Source organism: Pongo abelii, chromosome 7 (assembly GCF_028885655.2).
Source record: "Pongo abelii isolate AG06213 chromosome 7, NHGRI_mPonAbe1-v2.0_pri, whole genome shotgun sequence".
NCBI lineage: Eukaryota > Metazoa > Chordata > Mammalia > Primates > Hominidae > Pongo > Pongo abelii.
In genome coordinates, this window is record NC_071992.2 from 146,002,665 (window position 1) to 146,024,527 (window position 21,863).

General features: G+C 40.0%; 1 long non-coding RNA gene across 3 annotated transcripts in view; it reads right to left on the reverse strand.

Annotated features, from left to right (window-relative positions):
* Window positions 1-21,863, reverse strand: part of LOC129047545 (uncharacterized) — a 98,987-nt gene that overhangs the window by 59,626 nt on the left and 17,498 nt on the right. Inside the window, exon 4 of one of the 3 annotated variants that reach the window (XR_008509301.1) lies at window positions 18,314-18,539. The exons of 1 other annotated variant lie outside the window; for it this stretch is intronic. This is a non-coding gene — a long non-coding RNA (uncharacterized LOC129047545). Of the gene's footprint in view, window positions 1-18,313; window positions 18,540-19,437; window positions 19,571-21,863 lie in introns of those variants that run through there. One more of the 3 variants, XR_008509300.2, reaches the window with a different exon arrangement.

Consider the following 21,863-nt stretch of genomic DNA (forward strand, 5'->3'; position numbering starts at 1 on the left):
TGACTTCCCGTAACACAAAAGCAATGGCAACAAAACCCAAAACAGATGAATGGGATCTAATTAAACTAAAGAGCTTCTGCACAGCAAAAGAAACTATCAGCAGAGTGAACAGGCAACCTACAGAATGGGAGAAAATTTTTGCAATCTACCCATCTGACAAAGGGCTAATATTCAGAATCTACAAAGAACTTAAACAAATTTACAAGAAAAAACAAACAACCCCATCAAAAAGTGGCAAAGGATATGAACAGGCACTTCTCAAAAGCACAATTAATTTTCATAAGTTTACCTTATAAGTCATATTCAATATTTTTCCTATATTGCCAAATCCCATTTCACCTCCAATTCATAAATGTATGATTTCCCCCTCTAGACCCAATGGCTACAGCCATGAATCAGACTCAAGACTTTGTACCAACACTGTTGCCTCAACTGTCCATCTCCAACGCATCCTCCATCCTGCTACCAAAGTTTATTTCCTGAAGGTCAACTCTGAAAACCATATTGTTTCCTTTACTCTACCAACTCCACATAGCTTTGTCTAGTATTCAAAGTCTTCTATGATTTGAACTCACCATGGTTTTCCAGTCATTTGTCCCTTTATAGTTAGCTCAACTCCAATTTCTTCCAAAAAGTTTTCACAGATCCTCTCAGGTAGAATTTATTTATTCCCTGACACACTTGCCCCATACTTTCATACATCCATAAATTAACTCCTAACAATCTGCCTCCCCCAAGATTTCCTTATGCCTGTCTGTCTCCTTCACTAGTATAAGAGTTACTAAGGAATTGAGACCAATCTTTTCATTATTCTGTACTTTCAATGCCAAGTCTGACACAGTAGAGTAACTACACACTCCACAGAAAAGAAAATAAAGAGAATTTGCATGGCACAAAGAAAAAAATATTTTAGACAAGAACCATCCAGATTAGACAGCATTTGGTTAGCCAGTGTTTCTTGGCCCATTAGAATCAATCATCAATTAATCAGAATCTTTGGACAAGGACACCTAGCATCAGTATTTTTTAGTTTCCCGACTTCAGCTGCAGAAAACTACAGTTGAACATAATATCTGAAAACAGTTTCCTCACTCAGGATGTCCACGTTTCATTTGTTGGGCCAAGTCCAATTACTTGATAGTGGCTGTCTGGAACACTGCCTTGAGAAGGATTTAGAGGCTCCCTTGGGTCTCAGCAGAAGAGAGTATACAGATTGATTGTCAATGTCTGCCAAGAGCAAGTAATCAGGGAGCTGAAACTATCATGCTGCTAATTGGCATCTCTGTGATTGATGCATGAATGAAAAGGAACTTGGTGGACCTAATGACTGTCATACACACACACACACACACACACACACAAAGACATACATATATACACACATATTCATGACACTCATATATAATTATCATTTATATATAAACATACACATGCATATATATTTACATATGTATGTTATATATAACAATAACTCACTTTCAGAGTGTCAGCTATATGCTGAACACTGGGTTAAGCACTGGCAATATTGCTAAACGATATTAATGTGGGCTCTGCCCTCAGGGAGCAGACAGTCTAGGGGAAACAGTATTTATAAAATAATCACACAAACAGTTAATTAAAAAGTGAGAAAGAAAATTAAAGGATGCACTACAAATCTCCATGAAAGGGATACTGAACTAGTTTAGAGGAACAGAGAAGGTACCCCTATGGAAGTGGCATTTTAGTTAAGATATAAGTGATGCATAGGATTTGGCAAGGGCAAGAGTGGAGGGAAGAGTTTTTCAGGCTAGAGGCCAACCCGTGGGGGAAGGATGGGAACCCAGGCTCCCACACACAGAGCTCTGTGCTCTTGGCAAGTTACTTTAACTCTGTTTGGCTCATCTGTAAATGGAGGACTAATAAGCCATAGTGTGTGATATCATTTCAAGGCTGCAACCAGATACTTCACGTTACATATGTGGTGCTGCCTATACCACCATGCAGCAGGGAGAAGTTGTTCCACGATGAAAAGTACAAACACTATGGAGCCTCAGATCAGACTTTGGCTCTATCATTTACTAGCTGTGTGGCTTGGTCAAATAATTTCACCGCTCTGAGTCTCATTTTCCACATCTGTAAACTGAAGGTAGTTATTAGTTACAATGAGAAGACCACAGTGGTTAAGTGCCTGCCATCTGAAGTCAGACTGCCTGCATTCAAATTCTGGCTTCACCACTTTCTAGCTGTGTGGCTTGGGCAAATTAACCCCTGTGTGCCTCAATTTCCTCAACTATAAAATAGGGATAATAATTGAGCCATTGGTGAAGATTCAGTGAGGCAATGTATGTAAAGGACTTAACACGGTGCCTGTCACAAAGAGTGTACTTGAAAGAATGTACTTGGCAAATATTGATTCTTTTGGTAATTTCTGACTTGGTAGAATTTACTCTGCATTAGTATTTACTCATAGGAATTAATCCTAATTACACCAAATGAAAGATACCAAAAGCTTTGAGTTTTCAAGAACTTTGAAGCTAAGAAACCCACAGCAGAGCTGCCCCACAGTATGTTCCCATCTGTGAACAAGCAGAGCTGGTGTTGGCATGGATGATGCTGTGGGTTAACCTGGCATCTGCTTTCAGGACCCTCGCTGCACCACTAGAGGTTTTGGATTTCACTTTCCACAAAAGCAGAGGCCCACATAGCACCTACACTCTCATGAATGGGATTAGCACCCTTATAAAAGAGGCCTGAGGGGCTTATTTGCCCCTTCAACCATGTTAGGACACAGCTAGAAGGCACCATCTTTGAAGGAAAGAGCAAGCACTCACCAGCCACCCAATCAGTTGGTGTCTTGATCACAGACTCCAGAACTATAAAAAATAAACTTCTGCTGTTTATAAATTACCCAGTGTAAGATATTTTGTCATAGCAGCCCAAACAGACTATGTCAGGGGGTTTTCTTTGAAAAAGCAGTAGGCAGGAAATAGCAGGAACTGTAATGATTTCTGCCCTAGGTCCATTCTCCAAAAGTAATACTTTTCAACTTTGTTTCAGAAGCTAATTTTTTTGTTGAAAGGCATTGAGTCACATAGTGTTGGTAGTCAGGCCATGAGACACAAGAGAAGGTACTAGAAGGGCAGCACTCTTTTGTAAACTCACTGCCTTCCCAGTGGCATCCCAGTCCCATTCCCAGCTCCCAGCTCCTCTCCTGAGATGTTGAAAGGGTCACACTCCCGAGCAGGGGTCTCAGGAAAGGGAGAATGTGAAGACTCCAAAAGCAAATCCTAAGAAGGGAGTAGGGAAGCAGACTGATTATTGAGATGTTGTGTTTTATCATGAGGATGCTTTGGGCAGCAAGTAATAGGGGGAAAAAATCCAATGGCTCAAACACTAAGAGAAGGACCGAAGAAGGAGTGTTAACAGGGATGGCTACTTCAGAGGCTCAATGACTTCATGATGGACCCAGGTTTACTTCCAACCTTCCATGCTGCCATGCTCAGCGTGTTCTCCTAAGGTTTGCACCCTTTATGGTCACCCAAAGAAGAACTGCAGTTGCAGTCATTATATGCAGGCATGTCAGTATTTAGGAGCAGCAACAGAGCACCCAACACTCCTTCCTGAAAATGAGGAAAACCTTTCCAGGAAACCCCTGAGCAGATCTCCATTCATATGTCATTGGCCAAACTAAGTTCACATGCCAATGCCTAAACCAATCACTGTGAAGTGACTGGTTCCACGATTATTGGCTTAGACCAGTCAGAAGTCACTCCCTGAGTCTGGGGCAATTGCAGAGCCCAGCCTTTCTTGATAGTCACAGAGAATGGACACCTAAGCAAAATCAGACTTCCGTGAGCATGCAAGAAAAGGCAGGCAACAGTGTCTGCAAAAGAGTGGCACAAAGCTGAAGCCCAGTGATAGGACCAGGGCCACAAGGCAGAAACTAGGACCCAAGGAATCAGGAGCAAAGAAGAATCCCCATTATCATGGCTAAATTAAAGGGACATGATTACTAAAAGGGAATTATGAGGAGGGTAAAATGAGCACAGTATGCACACACTGCCCTGTCTTGAATGAAGGAAGAAGAGGAGGAAGGGGCACTAAGCTAGATGCATGGATAGGAAAATCAGTCAGCCGCTACCCTGAGCTATTGCCCAGAAGCACAGGGCAAACCCTGCTCTATACTCCTAACCCCGAAAGCAGCCAGCCCAGGGTGATTGTCTCTATTCTTGAAGTGAGTACAAAGAATTTCACATAATGTCAAAAAACTCATATCTCAGTGCCCATCTTAGCCACTTCCTGCACCAATGACACTTCTGAGCCTTGATTTCTTCATCTGAAAAATATAGGTGATAAAAAGACCACTCTTTTCTTTTTTTTAAGTTTTAGGGTACATGTACACAACGTGCAGGTTTGTTACATATGTATACATGTGCCATGTTGGTGTGCTGCACCCATTAACTCGTCTTTTAACATTAGGTATATCTCCTAATGCTATCTCTACCCCCTCCCCCCACCCCACAACAGGCCCTGGTGTGTGATGTTCCCCTTCCTGTGTCCATGTGTTCTCATTGTTCAATTCCCACCTATGAGTGAGAACATGTGGTGTTTGGTTTTTTGTCCTTGCGATAGTTTCCTGAGAATGATGGTTTCCAGCTTCATCCATGTCCCTACAAAGGACATGAACTCATCCTTTTTATGGCTGTATAGTATTCCATGGTGTATATGTGCCACATTTTCTTAATCCAGTCTATCATTTTTGGACATTTAGGTTGGTTCCAAGTCTTTGCTATTGTGAATAGTGCCACAATAAACATACGTGTGCATGTGAAAAAGACCACTCTTTTCAAAGCCTCACAAGAATTACAGGAGATCATGTGAGGGTTGGGCACCATATAAAAACGTGACTATATTAATAGTCATTTATAAGCCTCTAACAATCTCAGCTTGTGCAATGTGCCTGACTCATGATACAAAATAGAAGATACCTTTTACCCCACAACCCAAACTAGCCAGGAATTCAATGAAAGGAATCATATCAATGTATTTCTAATCAAAATGGAGATCCTAGACTTTGGTGGCCTGACTGTAAGAATAAACAGCTCCTTTCTATCTCTCATTTTTAAGGTTCCTTTCCATTTTTGTATTTCTTTCCAAAAAACAGAACTAGTCTCTACATCATTCTATGTGCAAGCAGTAGTAACTATTCAGCATGTCAGCTCTCTGGTTAAAAATTATAGTTTTTCATTTCTGTTCCAGAAAAAACACCATCCAGAAATATAATCATAATATTCCAAAGGAAAGCATAGTCATTTTTCAAATCTCTCAGATGTGCATGATACCATCTCCCAATTGGTATGCACCCCAGATCCAGATTTTGAAATAAAGAGGGACTTTAGTTACAAAACTCTGATGGCACTTAATTTTAGTGGCAAGAGCAAAATGTTTCCATCTTAGCTTCACTATTAGCTTATGGTGCAACCTTGACCAAGTCACTTCCCATCTCTGGGCCTCACTTTCTTCATCCAAATGAGGAATTGGACTAGTTGAATTCATGGATTCATTCAAGTATCTACCACTTAGTAAGAACTTATGCTGTCTGAGAGATTTTTATCTCTAATACTCATTGCAGAGAACGGAGTCTCATCAAGGTTAAGTCTGGGTTCAAACTCCAGTCTGTGTAACAATACAGCCCTTAAATAATTTACTATACTGTCTTGAAACATCTGCTCTTTCCTATTTTACCACTTTTTGAATTTTTTCAATAAGTCACTTATTTCTCACCCTTTATAGATCTGGATTATGACCTCAAGACCATGTAACTGGTTTTGTTGTCTATGTGTCAGTTCATATAGCTCCCTACAAAGGATGGGGCAGAGTGGTAGGGATGTCCCAAAGAGGCAGGGACTGGGGGCTAAACCTAAGACTGCTGGAATCCTGCACCCTCTCTCATCATCCCATTTTTGTCCCAGGCAGTTATCTTCCAGCTAAGTGTGTCCTCTCCCCACCTAGTCATTAGAAGCAAGCCAAGACCCTCTGAGCACTGTGGGTGAGAAGGGCACCGCCCGTCCCCAGGCCCATTTCCTTTCAATGACTTCATAAAGGCTCCCTCAGACACGGCATTATAGGGGATGCAACCTCGGAGTTCAGGGGTTCCTGAGACTGGTCACCCCACCTCTCTGGCCTTTCCTGTTGGGCAGCCACCTTTTCCCTTCCTGGCCTAATCGTCTACAACAAAGAGTTTGATGAAGAGGGACTGTAAGAAGGGTGACATTTAAAGGGGGAAAAGATATCCATTCTAAATTCAGACAAAAGATGAGATTAAATGGTTCAGAGAATGGCCTCTCCAACTTGCTGAGAAGGCCTCTGTGAAATTAACATACTTCCCTAGCTGAGAAAGCTGCCCTCTCTTCACATCCATATGCTTGAGAATGTCAACCCAGGAACCTGGTTTAAGATTTGCTTGATGTCAAGAAGAGAAATAACTGCAGGAAGGAACTGATCTGAGACCTTTGTCTTTCTCAGGTCAACTGTGGGGCTTTGCTTGGGGCACAGGTACTCAGCAAAGACACTAATTTCTCCATTCTTGTCAGCCTTAGAAATGGAAGCAATAATCTGAGAATCTGGATTCTAACTTGGTGAGTTGCCACTAGAGAAGAAATGCCACTACTTGGCAGCTGTGTGGCCTTCAGCAAGTTACTTGACCTCTCTGACCCTCAGGTTCTCCATAGATATATCACTTATCCAGTTGTTGGAGTGATTAAAGAATGAGATAAGGTATGGAAAGTAATTAATTGGTAACAAGAGTGCTTGTTTTCTCTTTCCTTCCCTCCCACCTTTTTTCATTCCTGTATTTTCTCCCTTCCTTTCTACCTACCTTCCTTTCTTGTCTCATTCAAGGACTACACTTTTCAATACCTGCTCTGGGTGAGTTATTTTGCTAAGAGCTAAGATTACCAAGATAAGTATCACACCACCCCTGCCTTCTTGTCTAAGGAGGAGACAATTTCAATTGTGTGGTAAAAGCAATGGAAATTATGCACAGAATTTAATCCATAAATACTAAATACCTAGACCCTCGGAGTTTAGGTAGTGCTTCTGGGGCTCTTCTATCAGTCCCTGGGTCGACAATTCACCAAGCTATTTATCAGTTTATATTACCCCGCATGCTACTAGGGCAGATTTGGGACCAGGACTCAGGTCTGGTGGCCCCTGCCTCAAGCTCTTTCAAACACGAACCTGACAGCAAAGAATTAGAAGGTCATGAACCATGATTTTTAAATATGCCACTTAATTCATGCTCAGACAGAAACCATTCTCCTTTTTTTATTTTTCTGTCTCAAAAAAAGAAATAAATAATAACTTTTAAGGTGAGATCACTTTGGTGATAACGCAAGTCTACAGAGCTACAAAATAATTCAGCTTTCAAAAATAGATGTAGACCCAGAGAAAAAACGGTCACTGAGGAAGAGAAGCATCAGCTCTTACACCACACTTTTTTGAAACCAAACCACACAGAACACTGAGTGGGCTACTCAAATTCCAGCTGAGACTGTAGGCTGAGACAAATACTTGTTTTTAAAAAGTCACATGCACAGATGACCTTTGTAGTGTTGTTGATTATGTCTAGAAGGGTAATGTGGAAAGAGCACTGGTCATGGCATCAAGAAAGGACTTCTGCAAATGCTGTCTTGGAGACCTGGGCTTGTCCCTCATCTCATTGAGATGTTCATTTCCTCATGTGTAAGATACTGTAAGGAATCAGTGTGCCAGAATACAAAAAGTGTTTCAAAATTATAGAAAAGTGCTGTCCAATCTAACCACTAGTCACGTGTGCCTATTAAAATTTAAATCAATTAAAATTAAGACCAGGCATGGTGGCTGATGTCTGTAATCCCAGCACTTTGGGAGACCAAGGCACTGGGTTGCTTGAGCCCAGGAGTTCGCGACCAGCCTGGGCAACATTGCAAAAGCCTGTTTTTGCCAAAGCCAGCTAATACAAAAATTAGCCGGGCATGGTGGCACGCTTACAGTCCCAGCTCCTTTGGAGGCTGAGGTGGGAGGATCCCCTAAGCCTGGGAGGCATAGGTTGTAGTGAGTTGAGATCACGCCACTGTATTCCAGCATAGGTGACAGAGAGAGACCCTGTCTCAAAAAATAAATGAATAAAAAATTAAATTGAGTAAAATTTAAAAGTCGGTTCCTCAGTTAAACTAGCCACATTTCAAATGCTCAATAGCTACATGTGGCTAGCTCCTCCTGTATTAAACAGAGCTGAAATAGAACACTTCATCAATGCAGAAAGTTCTATTGAATAGCACTGGGCTAGAGGAAATAGACCACCCTGATGATAATGGCTACCTCTGAGAAGAGGTTGGGTGCTGGGAGAATTTTTTTTTTTTAATCTTATCACTAACAGCTTTTTAATTGTCAGTTGTCTTATTTTTTCTTTGTCTTTATTTTTATTTATTTATTTATTATTATTACGCTTTAGGTTTTAGGGTACATGTGCGCAATGTGCAGGTTAGTTACATATGTATACATGTGCCATACTGGTGCGCTGCACCCACTAACTTGTCATCTAGCATTAGGTATATCTCCCAATGCTATCTCTCCCCCCTCCCCCCACACCACAACAGTCCCCAGAGTGTGATGTTCCCCTTCCTGTGTCCATGTGTTCTCATTGTTCAATTCCCACCTGTGAGTGAGAATATGTGGTGTTTGGTCTTTTGTTCTTGCGATAGATTACTGAGAATGATGATTTCCAATTTCATCCATGTCCCTACAAAGGACATGAACTCATCCTTTTTTATGGCTGCATAGTAGTCCATGGTGTATATGTGCCACATTTTCTTAATCCAGTCTATCATTGTTGGACATTTGGGTTGGTTCCAAGTCTTTGCTATTGTGAATAGTGCCGCAATAAACATACGTGTGCAAGTGTCTTTAGAGCAGCATGATTTATAGTCCTTTGGGTATATACCCAGTAATGGGATGGCTGGGTCAAATGGTATTTCTAGTTCTAGATCCCTGAGGAATCACCACACTGACTTCCACAATGGTTGAACTAGTTTACAGTCCCACCAACAGTGTAAAAGTGTTCCTATTTCTCCACATCCTCTCCAGCACCTGTTGTTTCCTGACTTTTTAATGATTGCCATTCTAACTGGTGTGACATGGTATCTCATTTTGGTTTTGATTTGCATTTCTCTGGTGGCCAGTGATGATGAGCATTTTTTCATGTGTCTTTTGGCAGCATAAATGTCTTCTTTTGAGAAGTGTCTGTTCATGTCCTTCGCCCACTTTTTGATGGGGTTGCTTGTTTTTATCTTGTAAATTTGTTGGAGTTCATTGTAGATTCTGGATGTTAGCCATTTGTCAGATGAGTAGGTTGCGAAAATTTTCTCCCATTTTGTAGGTTGCCTGTTCACTCTGATGGTAGTTTCTTTTGCTGTGCAGAAGCTCTTTAGTTTAATGAGATCCCATTTGTCAATTTTGGCTTTTGTTGCCATTGCTTTTGGTGTTTTAGACATGAAGTCCTTGCCCATGCCTATGTCCTGAATGGTAATGCCTAGATTTTCTTCTAGGGTTTTTATGGTTTTACGTCTAATGTTTAAGTCTTTAATCCATCTTGAATTAATTTTTGTATAAGGTGTAAGGAAGGGATCCAGTTTCAGCTTTCTACATATGGCTAGCCAGTTTTCCCAGCACCATTTATTAAATAGGGAATCCTTTCCCCATTTCTTGTTTTTCTCAGGTTTGTCAAAGATCAGATAGTCGTAGATATGTGGCGTTATGTCTGAGGGCTCTGCTCTGTTCCATTGGTCTATATCTCTGTTTTGGTACCAGTACCATGCTGTTTTGGTTACTGTAGCCTTGTAGTATAGTTTGAAGTCAGGTAGTGTGATGCCTCCAGCTTTGTTCTTTTGGCTTAGGATTGACTTGGTGATGTGGGCTCTTTTTTGGTTCCATATGAACTTTAAAGTAGTTTTTTCCAATTCTGTGAAGAAAGTCATTGGTAGCTTGATGGGGATGGCATTGAATCTATAAATTACCTTGGGCAGTATGGCCATTTTCACGATATTGATTCTTCCTACCCATGAGCATGGAATGTTCTTCCATTTGTTTGTATCCTCTTTTATTTCCTTGAGCAGTGGTTTGTAGTTCTCCTTGAAGAGGTCCTTCACATCCCTTGTAAGTTGGATTCCTAGGTATTTTATTCTCTTTGAAGCAATTGTGAATGGGAGTTCACTCATGATTTGGCTCTCTGTCTGTTATTGGTGTATAAGAATGCTTGTGATTTTTGTACATTGATTTTGTATCCTGAGACTTTGCTGAAGTTGCTTATCAGCTTAAGGAGATTTTGGGCTGAGACGATGGGGTTTTCTAGATATACAATCATGTCATCTGCAAACAGGGACAATTTGACTCCCACTTTTCCTAATTGAATACCCATTATTTCCTTCTCCTGCCTAATTGCCCTGGCCAGAACTTCCAACACTATGTTGAATAGGAGTGGTGAGAGAGGGCATCCCTGTCTTGTGCCAGTTTTCAAAGGGAATGCTTCCAGTTTTTGTCCATTCAGTATGATATTGGCTGTGGGTTTGTCATAGATAGCTCTTATTATTTTGAGATAAATAATACCTAATTTATTTAGAGTTTTTAGCATGAAGGTTGTTGAATTTTCTCAAAGGCCTTCTCTGCATCTATTGAGATAATCATGTGGTTTTTGTCTTTGGTTCTGTTTATATGCTGGATTACATTTATTGATTTGCATATATTGAACCAGCCTTGCATCTCAGCGATGAAGCCCACTTGATCATGGTGGATAAGCTTTTTGATGTGCTGCTGGATTCAGTTTGCCAGTATTTTATTGAGGATTTTTGCATCAATGTTCATCAAGGATATTGGTCTAAAATTCTCTTTTTTGATTGTGTCTCTGCCCGGCTTTGGTATCAGGATGATGCTGGCCTCATAAAATGAGTTAGGGAGGATTCCCTCTTTTTCTATTGATTGGAATAGTTTCGGAAGGAATGGTACCAGCTCCTCCTTGTACCTCTGGTAGAATTCGGCTGTGAATGCTTCTGGTCCTGGACTCTTTTTGGTTGGTAAGCTATTGATTATTGCCACAATTTCAGCTCCTGTTATTGGTCTATTCGGAGATTCAACTTCTTCCTGGTTTAGTCTTGGGAGAGTGTATGTGTCGAGGAATTTATCCATTTCTCCTAGATTTTCTAGTTTATTTGCGTAGAGGTGTTTGTAGTATTCTCTGATGGTAGTTTGTATTTCTGTGGGATCAGTGGTGATATCCCCTTTATCATTTTTTATTGCATCTATTTGATTCTCCTCTCTTTTTTTGTTTATTAGTCTTGCTAGCGGTCTATCAATTTTGTTGATCCTTTCAAAACACCAGCTTCTGGATTCATTAATTTTTTGAAGGGTTTTTTGTGTCTCTATTTCCTTCAGTTCTGCTCTGATTTTAGTTATTTCTTGCCTTCTGCTAGCTTTTGAATGTGTTTGCTCTTTACTTTGTAAACTTCTGTATTGTCTATGTTGCCATGAACATGTGTCTTATTTATAATTTTTTAAATAAAGAACAACAAGGAAGTGATTGCCATTGAAAACATGATAACAGTTACTTCCAGGGAAAGGTGAATGATCTGGAAGGGACTCAGGATAGACTTCTGGAATGCTGGGAATGAAATACTTGGGCACAGATACTCAGCAAATGAAATTTATTTTCTCATTCATAATAGCCGTAGGTGTAGATAGAGCTACATGCATGTACACTTTTAAATTATTTATAAAAGTTGTCTTATACACTGTATTAGTCCATTCTCACACTGCCATAAAGATATAACTGAGACTGGACAATTTATAAAGAAAAGAGGTTTAATTGACTCACAGTTTGGCATGGCAGGAGAGGTCTCAGGAAACTTACAATCATGGTGGAAGGCAAAGGGGAAGCAAGGTACATCTTCCCATTGCAGAGCAGGAGAGAAAGAGAGTGAAGGGGGAAGTGCCACACACCTTTAAACCATGAGATCTCATAAGAACTTACTCACTACCATGAGAACAGCACGTAGGAAATCCTCCCCCAGGATCGAATCACCTCCCACCAGGCCCTACCTTTAATACGTGGGGATTACAATTCCACATGAGATTTGGGTGGGGACACAGAGCCAAACCATATCATTCTGCCCCTGGGCCCTCCCAAATCTCATGTTCTTCTCACATTTCGAAACATAAACATACCTTCTCAACAGTCTCCCAAAGTCTTAACTCATTCCAGCATTAACTCAAAAGTTCAAGTTTAAAGTCTATCTGAGATAAAGCAAGTCCCTTCCACCTATGAGCCTGTAAAATCCAAAACAAGTTAGTTACTTTCAAGATACAATGGGGGTACAGGCATTGGGTAAATGTTCCCTTTCCAAAAGGGAGAAATTGGCCAAAACAAGGGAGGTACAGGCCCCATGGAAGTCCAAAACCCAGCAGGGCAGTCATTAATCTTAAAGCTCTAAAATAATCTCCTTTGACTCCATGTCTTACATTCAGGGCAGGCTGATGTAAGGAGTGGGCTTCCAAGGCCTTGGACAGCTCCTCCCCTGTTGCTCTGCAGGGGACAGCCCCTGCGGCTGCTTTCATAGGATGGTGTTGAGTGCCTGTGGCTTTTCCAGGTGCATGGTGCAAGCTGTTGTTGGATCTAGCATTCTGGGGGTCTGAAAGATGGTGGCCCACTTCTCACAGCTCCACTAGGCAGTGCCCCAGTGGGGAATCTGTGTGAGGGTTCCAACCCCACATTTCCCCTCTGCACTGACCTAGTAGAGGTTCTCCATGAGGGTTCCTCCCCTGCAGCAGACTTCTGTCTGGACATCCAGATGTTTCCATACATCCTCTGAAATCTAAGTGGAGGTTCCCAAACCTCAACTCTTGTCTTCCGCACACCCACAGGCCCAACACCACATGTAAGCCATCAAGGCTTGGGGCTTGCACCCTCTGAAGCCACTGCCTTGGCTGTACCTTGACCACTTTAGCCACAGCTGGAACTGGAGCAGCTGGGATATAGGGTGCCATGACCCAAGGCTGCACAGAGTAGCAGAGCCCTGGGACTGGCCCATGAAATCATTTTTTCCTCCTAGGCCTCCAGGTCTGTGATGGAAGGGGCTGCCTCAAAGGTTTCTGACATGCCATGAAGACATTTTCTCCATTGTCTTGGCTATTAACATTCAACTCCTCTTTACTTATGCAAATTTCTGAAGCCAGCTTGAACTTCTCCCCAGAAAATGGGTTTTTCTTCTCTATCACGTGGTCATGCTGCTAATTTTCCAAACTTGTGTGCTCTGCTTCCCCTTTAAATGTAAGTTCCTATTTCAGACCATCTCTTTGTGAATGCATATGACTGTATGCTGTTAGAAGAAGTCAGGCACATTTTGAATGCTTTTCTATTCAGAAATTTCTTCCACCAGATACCCTAAATCATCTCTCTCAAGTTCAAAGTTTCACAGATCCCTAGAGCAGGGGCAGAATGCCCCTAGTCTCTTTGCAAAATCATAGCAAGAGTGACCTTTGCTCCAATTCCCAATAAGTTCCTCATCTCCAATCTAAGACCCCCTCAGCCTGGACTACCACTGTCCATATCACTATCAGAATTTTGGTCACAATCATTCAACAACTGTCTACAAAGTTTCAAACTTTCCCTCATGTTCCTGTTTTCTTCTGAGTCCTTCAAACTGTTCCAACCTCTGCCCATTACCCAGTTCCAAAGTTGCATCCACATTTTCAGGTATCTTTATAGCAATGCTCCTCTTTCCTGGTACCAATTTTCTGTATTAGTTCATTTTCAAACTTCTATAAACAGCTATGTGAGACTGGGTAATTTATGAAGAAAAGAGGTTTAATTGACTCAGTTTTATAGGCTTAACAGGGAGCATGATAGGAGGCCTCAGGAAGCTTATAATCATGGCAGAAGGCAAAGGGAAAGAAGGGACCTTCTTCACATGATGGCAGGAGAGAGGAGAGACATAGCGAGCGTGCACACAAAGAAAGAAGTGGCACACACTTTTAAACCATCAGATCTCATGAGAACTCACTATCATGAGAACAGCATGGGGAAATCTGCCCCCATCATCCAATCACCTCTGACCCCAGGCCCCACCTTCAAAACTTGGGGATTATAATTCCACATGAGATTTGGGTGGGAACACAGAGCCAAACCATATCATGCACTTTTTCACGTGTGTGTTTTATTTTGCAATATATTCTTAATAAGACGTTTTTGAAATGGATAAATTGTTTGGCTGTCCTTCTCACCAACAATGAGGTGTTGTTCTTTACATTAATAAGTGATCTCCAGTTTGTTGAAAAAGAAAAGGGGCTCAGTCCTCAGCTGCAATTTCTCCCTTTTAAGCTGCCCTTAATCATGGCCCCCCAGCTAATGTTTGCTCCTGCCAGGAATGCTCATGAGAAACCAGCAGAAGGTATCAGGTAATACTGATAGAACTTACCTAGGAGGCAATTTGGCAATATATACATAAATACATTTAAATATATATTAATATGCATTATGCTTTGATACATCTATTTTAATTGGATTTTACCCTAATAAATTACCTGAACAAAGATGTAATTATTAATAGAAGGATGCTAATAAGTGATTTCCATAATATCTAGGAAAAAATAACTGGAAAACCACTTCAATATCCAAAGCAACAAATGGGCTAAATTCTGATATATCCAGACAACCAAATACTGAACATATTAAAAAGTCATACTGTCAGAAAATATTTGACGTGGAAATCCATTCATGCTATATTAGGAAGAGAAAAAGAGCAGATTACAGAAAAGCAAATATAGTAATTTTTTTGGTTGAGAAAAATTTATACTAAAATCTACCTTTGCAAATACAGTCATGTATTGCTTAATGATGGGGTCATATTCTGAGAAATGTGTTGTTAGGTGTTCTCATTTTTGTGCAAACATCATAGAGTGTACTTACAAAAACCTACATGCTATAGCCCATTACACACCTAGGCTATATGGTATAGCCTATTGCTCTTATGCTACAAGCATGTTACTGGACCAAATAGTGCAAGCAATTGTAACACAATTGTAAGTATTTATGCACCTAAAAATAGAAAAAATATAGAAAAAAATACAGTATGAAATATTTTGAAAGAGCACACCAGTATAGGACACTTACCAGGAATGGAACTTGCAGGACTGGAAGTTGCTCTGGGTGAGTCAGTGAGTGAGTGCTGAGTGAACATGAAGGCCTAGGACTACTATATACTACTGTAGACTTTTTTATTCTTTTGTAATAACACTTAGCTTAAAACACAAATACATTGTAAAGCTATAAAAAAATTCTTTCTTTATGTCCTTATTCTATTTTTTCTATTTGAAAAATTGTTTTTTATCCTTTAAACTTTTTTGTCAAACACTAAGACACAAATGCACACATTAGCCTAGACCTACACAGGATCAGGATCGGGATCATCAATATCACTGTTCCACTTCCACATCCTATTCCACTGGAAGGTCCTCAGAGGCAGTAACACACATAGAGCAGTCATCTCCTAGGATGACAATGTCTTTTTCTGGATACCTCCTGAAGGACCTACTTAAGGATGTTTTACTATTAACTTTTTGATGCATAAGTAGAAGGAATGCACTCTAAAATAGTGATTAAAAATATAGTTTAGTAAATACATAAGCCTGTAACATAGTCACTTATTATCAAGTATTATATACTGTACATAATTGTATGTGTTATACTTTTACATGAGTATCAGCACAGCAGGTTTGTTTACAGCAGCATCACAATGAACACAAGTAATGCATTGTGCTATGACACTACACTGGCTATGATGTTACCAGGCAATAATAGTTTTTCAGCTCCACTATAATCTTATGGGACCACCGTTGTATATGTGGTCTGTCATTGACCAAAACATCATTATACAGCACATGACTGTACTTGGTTATACTTTTACATTTTATTCTCTAAATTCCCTAGAGTGGATATGTATTAATTTTTAATCAGATAAGAAATTTATTACATAATCAGAAGTTACTTAGGAACTTCTCTTTCACATTTCAAAGTGCTATGTGAATGCCAGGAGGAGTTTATCAGATAATTATAAAAGCAAGTCAGTGCAGTCATTTCACCAATTGGACATTAACTGCAGATGACCCAAGATGGGCCAATCAGAGCACTTCCCTGGTTTTTTACAACTAGGGACCTAACAGACAAAGTCTGAGTTGCTCCCCAGTGATGGAAAGTAGGACTCTATGGAAAGTGGGACTCTAGCACTATGTTCCTTTACCAGGTGGAAAATTCAGACAAAGGTAGGAGGTGATAAGGCTGGTACACAGACAGGAGAGAGAACACAGTAGGAAAAGCAAACCTTGGTGATGTTTCCCTTACTTTTGGCTTGAATACATGCTGCATTCTCCTCAGTCACAGGAGCTATCCCCAAAACTCCCCATTTGGCCTAAAATTGCTGGAGTTGCATTTCTGTCACTTGCAACCCAAAGAGTCTGGCCTTGGATTTTACATAGAGAAACTCCCTGACCTGATTCAAGCCTACTGGAAGTCAGTGGCACATTTACCTGGTTTTTAGCTAGTCATTTTCAAAGTGGATCAGATTAGGTGATCAGTAAATGATAAGTTGAATTCTTGAAATGATAAAGTAAGAGATGAATGATTAGTGGTTGCCAGGGATTGGGGGTAGTGGGGAGGGAGATCCTTGTGGGGATGGGACAGTTCTTTATCTTGATTGCAGTGGTAGTTACACAAATATACATGTGACAAATGATGTTGGACTATCCACCCACATTGCACCAGTGTCAAAGTCTTGATTGGAGTACTGTATTATAATCATATAAGATGTAACCACTGAGAGAAACTGGATGAAGGGTGCATGGGGCCACTATCTTTACAACTTCCTAGGAATCTGTAATTATTTCAAAATATAAAGTTAGGAAAAAAGAAAGCAACAGCTGTAAGTCCAGCATGGCATCCTAGATTGGATCCTGAAGCAGAAAAAGGACATTAGTGGGAAAAATGGTAAAATCCAAATAAACTCTGTAGTTAATAGTAAAAAAAAAAAAAAAAAGAAAAATTGATACGTAGAACTGAACTGAAATATAATGAATCAGATTTAATTGAATTGAAAAATTACAAGTAAGGTAAACATAGAAGGTATTAAATTAATATCATTTAATTTATTTTGTCACCCCAAACAGTAAGGACTAGACGTCTCTTTGTATTACTATGAGGGTAGGAGATGAGAGGAGAAATGTCCCAATTACTACATTATCCTTAGTGTCTACTATAGTGCCTAGCACATACCACATACTTGCAACCCAATGACGAGAAAATAAATGAATATATGTTCTCTTCTCTATCCATAGGTTGCTAGAAATATATTGTACCCAGTTATATGGGATGTGAACATCACCATGTCCTCCCATGGCTTAGTAAATTATGATTGATGCTAACATAATACCTAACTGCTGACTGCATAACTTTACTGATACTCCCCATCAGCTGCATATGCAAAGTGAATGTAGTACGTTACCTGCAACTTCCTCCTTAACTGAAGGAACATTAAAGCCTCAAATGACTCTGTTAATGGAAATTGAATAGCACAATGGCTATTTAATTTTCTAAATAGCTTCTATTTCAGTGCTATGGATGCCCGCTATTAGGTGAAATCAGAAATATGTTAGACTCATTGGACTCACTGAGAAATCCAGTGAGGGAGAGAAAGAAAAAAAAAGGAGTGTGAGTGACTAGACGTCACAGAGGATCAATTTAATACACAAGAGGGAAACATCATTCTTACATCACAATAGAAAATTTTAGGAAAGATTCTTTCTGAAAAGTAGGAAACCCTATGTTTGAGCACCCTGTCCTCTACATTATATTCCATTAGGTCCATGTGATTCCTTCAGCAGCATTTATTGATTACCTACTATGTGCCAAGTACTGTTTTCTCAAGGAAACCCTTCAATAACATTGTAAGTGAGAGACTATTATTATCTTTGTGTTACAGATGAAGAAACTGAGGTACTGAGAAGCTAAATGACTTGCCTATGATCAAACAAATTGCCAGGAGTACACCCGAGATTTGAACCCAAGAACTACAATATATTGCCTCTTAATCATAAAACTTAAAACCCCCTTCAGTAACTGTTTACCTATCAATGTCCTTCACAAAACTATAAGCTCTTAAAGAGCAGAGACTGTGCTCAATTGATTATCCAGCACCTAGTGTCTCATGCAGAGTTTGTGCTCAATGAATGATTAACAATGTGAGCTTCTTAATTTACAGATTTTTCTTGATTTTTTTATTCATAAGAAATCAATACAGTATTAAATGAGCTTAGAATTCAGAATTTTAAAATACAGATTGTTCATCTCTGTATCTTCAAGTTCTGTCACTGTATCTTCAAGTTTTTTGATGTGTTCTCAAAAAAAAGAGACTGAATGAAGAAGTTTTTTGAGTAGCCTTCATGTCCGTGATCATAAGAGCACTTCAGTTAATACATAACACCTGGAGTGAAAGACAGATGGAAATGAGCCTGTCTAATTGAGCCATGAGTGACTAACCACACTAACATTCAAAGCCATCCCTCAAATTTCCTTCTACATAAGAAAAAAAAATTGAGGCCAGGCATGGTGGTTCACACCTGTAATCCCAACACTTTGGGAGGCTGAGAAGGGAGGATCATGTAAGTCCACGAGTTCAAGATGAGCCTGGTCAACATAGCAAGATCCCATCTCTACATAAAAAAATATATTTTTTAACTAACTAGGTATGGTGGGACTTGCCTGTAGTACTAGCTACTTGGGAGGCAAAAGTGGGAGGATCGCTTGAGCCCAGGCTGCAATGAGCTGAGATCCCACCACTACACTCCAGCCTGGGTGACAGAGCAAGACCTTGTTGCTAAAACATATATATATATATATATATATATATATATATATATATATATATATACACACACACATATATATATACACATATATATACACATATAAATTTTTTTAATTAGTGTGCTTCTAATAATCAGAAATTTGTTTATCTTTCCCTCAAGTTACAATAAAATTAGACCTTTGTGTTATTAGTCTTTGAAATTTACTATATATTGCTCACTTACTTTGGAAAAAATAATTAATTAAGGTTTGAGTTATCAGAATAGGTGATATATAAACAAAGCACATTTAAAAATAAAATCATAGGGGACTGGAGGTTATATAAAGAAAAAAGGCTGACAATATTGTAGGCCTCTCCATTCAAACCTAAAAATAAACCTAACATGGTCATATCCCCTTCTTTAGATCTTCTTTGATGTTTGCATATCTTTTACGGTTCTTCTAACCTTCAACTGTTAGGTGTAGGAGGTGAATTCCTCAGAACTCTTCTGTAAGATCAGAAGCCTGCATGGGTGGGACTATATCTTGTTTGTCTCTGCATTCTCAAGCATGAAGGACTTGGCCTTGGGCATACTAGCTAGTCAAGAATTTGAGGGCTGTTAAGCACTTCTTGGATAGTTTCTACATTCCTGTAACATAGCACAGCGCCTGCAACACAAGAGGTGCCTAATCAGTGTCTGTTGGGCTAGTTGATTGAATTGAACTGAATTGTCAAAATGGTGGTATCTACACTTTGGACTTCATTGCACTCCGTTCCTTCAAGCTCCTTCATGAAAACTAAGTGTAGTCTTCCTCACATTCCATATCTTGACTAGTCATCCAAAGTCAGTCAATATTATCCCTAAAATGTTCACTGGAACCATGAAAGGTGGGTCCCAGTTTCTCCTTTTTCAAGATGAAAAGACAGAGGCAAAAGAGGTTGACTGTGTTTTCCAAGCCCACACAGACACTAAGTTACAGATACAGGTTTGGAACAATAATCTGTATGGATGTAGAACCTCATATTGTCCATTTTGCCTCACTATTTTCTCATTCCAGAACACACAAATGTACATATGCATGTGAATATACACATAGTACCCAATTCCTTTTTGTCTACGAGAAATAAGGGTCAAAAGACATAAACAACTAGAGTCAAAACCAGTCACAATGTCTGGTTTTGGAAGGAACACAATGTGTTCCTTCACTGACTAAGTTCAGTTGACAAATATTTATTGAGAACCACCATGTGCCCAGAACTGTACTAGGTGCTGGGGAATTAGCAGTGAACAAGACAGTTAAGTAGTGGAGGGAGACAGAGCAGGTGTCAGTAAATTTTTCTGTAAAGGGCCAGATACTAAATATTTTAGGCTTTGCAGTCCAGATGGTCTCTGTCACCACTATTCAGTAATGCCCTTATAAGGCCAAAGCAGCCATTGACAATGCATAAACAAACAGGCCAGGCCATGTTCCAATATAACTTTATTTACAAAACCAGGCAGGCTTGATTTGACCCACAGTAGTTTGCGAACTTCTGAAATAGAAAATAAACAGGGAAATAAATGGAAATAGACAAAAGCATAGAGATATAGGTAAGTTCTATGAAAAAAAAATAAAGCAGTGTAATAGGATAGAGACAGAATGAGAGGCAACTTTAGATAGGGTAGCAAGGCAGGAGATGATATTTGAGATGAGATCAGAAAACTGATGAACCAGCCAGGCCAAGATCCTGAGAAAGAGCTTTCCAAGTAGCAAGAAGACCTAGAACAAAGAGCCTAAGGCAAAGTGTGTTTGAGGAACAGAAGGAAGGTCGGGATGTCAGGAATAGGAGTGATAGGAGATCAAGTCAAAGGGTTGACAGGACCAGATCACAACAGGCCTTAAAGGCACAGGGAGGAGACGGGAGAAAGCATTTAAAGGTTTTTAGCAGCACTATGGCATGCTTTAATTTATAAGTTTGAAAACGTTAATTCCAGCTCCTGTGTGGTGAATGGGCACTAGAGACAAAAGAGTAAAAGAAGAAAAACGAGAAGGGGACTTGCATGGAAAGGTAGCAGAGAAGAGAGTAAGAAGTGGTTGGATTCCAGAGAGGTTCTGGAGGTGCTGGCACCACCAAAAGTTTCTGGGGACTGCATGCAGAGTAAAGACAATGGAGGATTCCAGCGTGGGTTCATTTGGTTTCACATATTGACACAGAACAATTGCTGGGCATTGGAGAGACTTAGGTCAAAGGGAAGTGGTGCAGGTGAAAAACACTATTGGGTTTGGTGCTCTGAAGGTTGACCCTAACTGACCCGCAAGGTGGCTTTACTCAGCACAATCTGATAAGAGATCACTGCAGAGCCTAGCAGATAATGCCTATTGTATCATATAGGTTTCTGCAACATGCTAACCAGACAAGGAAGAACTATTTTAAAAGTATTCCAATTTCTTATCACCAAAACACCAAACTGGGGAAGCAAAAATACATGGCCCAGCTCAGCAGGGACCGATCTGACAAAAGGACAAAACCTCAAATATTCTAGTGCCTTCTCCACCAGACATTCCTCTTTGGGCTCTGAAGGACCACATATTTAGATGTTAAAAGTGTTTCTGAGGAATGTGAATATCAACCATTCCCTGGGGGAGGGGGTGCAAAGAACCATGACTGGAGAGACAGTCTGAGGCTTTCTGAGGAAATCAGTCAGGTACTCTAACGCTCTAAACGGCTGAAGACCAGGCTCATTCTCCTGCAAGAAGCTTAAAGCCTTTCTCTCAAAGACAGGCATACTTTCTGTTCTCCTCATTATCAGAAATGCTGTCAGGCACATAGTAAGAGTTATGTAATAGGAAGCAATACTTTCCGGCCATTTCTCCATCCTCCTGTTATATAATAGTCATGCCAAGATGAAGTGGCCAACGTCTAAGCCACAGAGATGCAACCCTGTCAAGTAAATTTATAGTTTATACTTCCTTTTCTTTT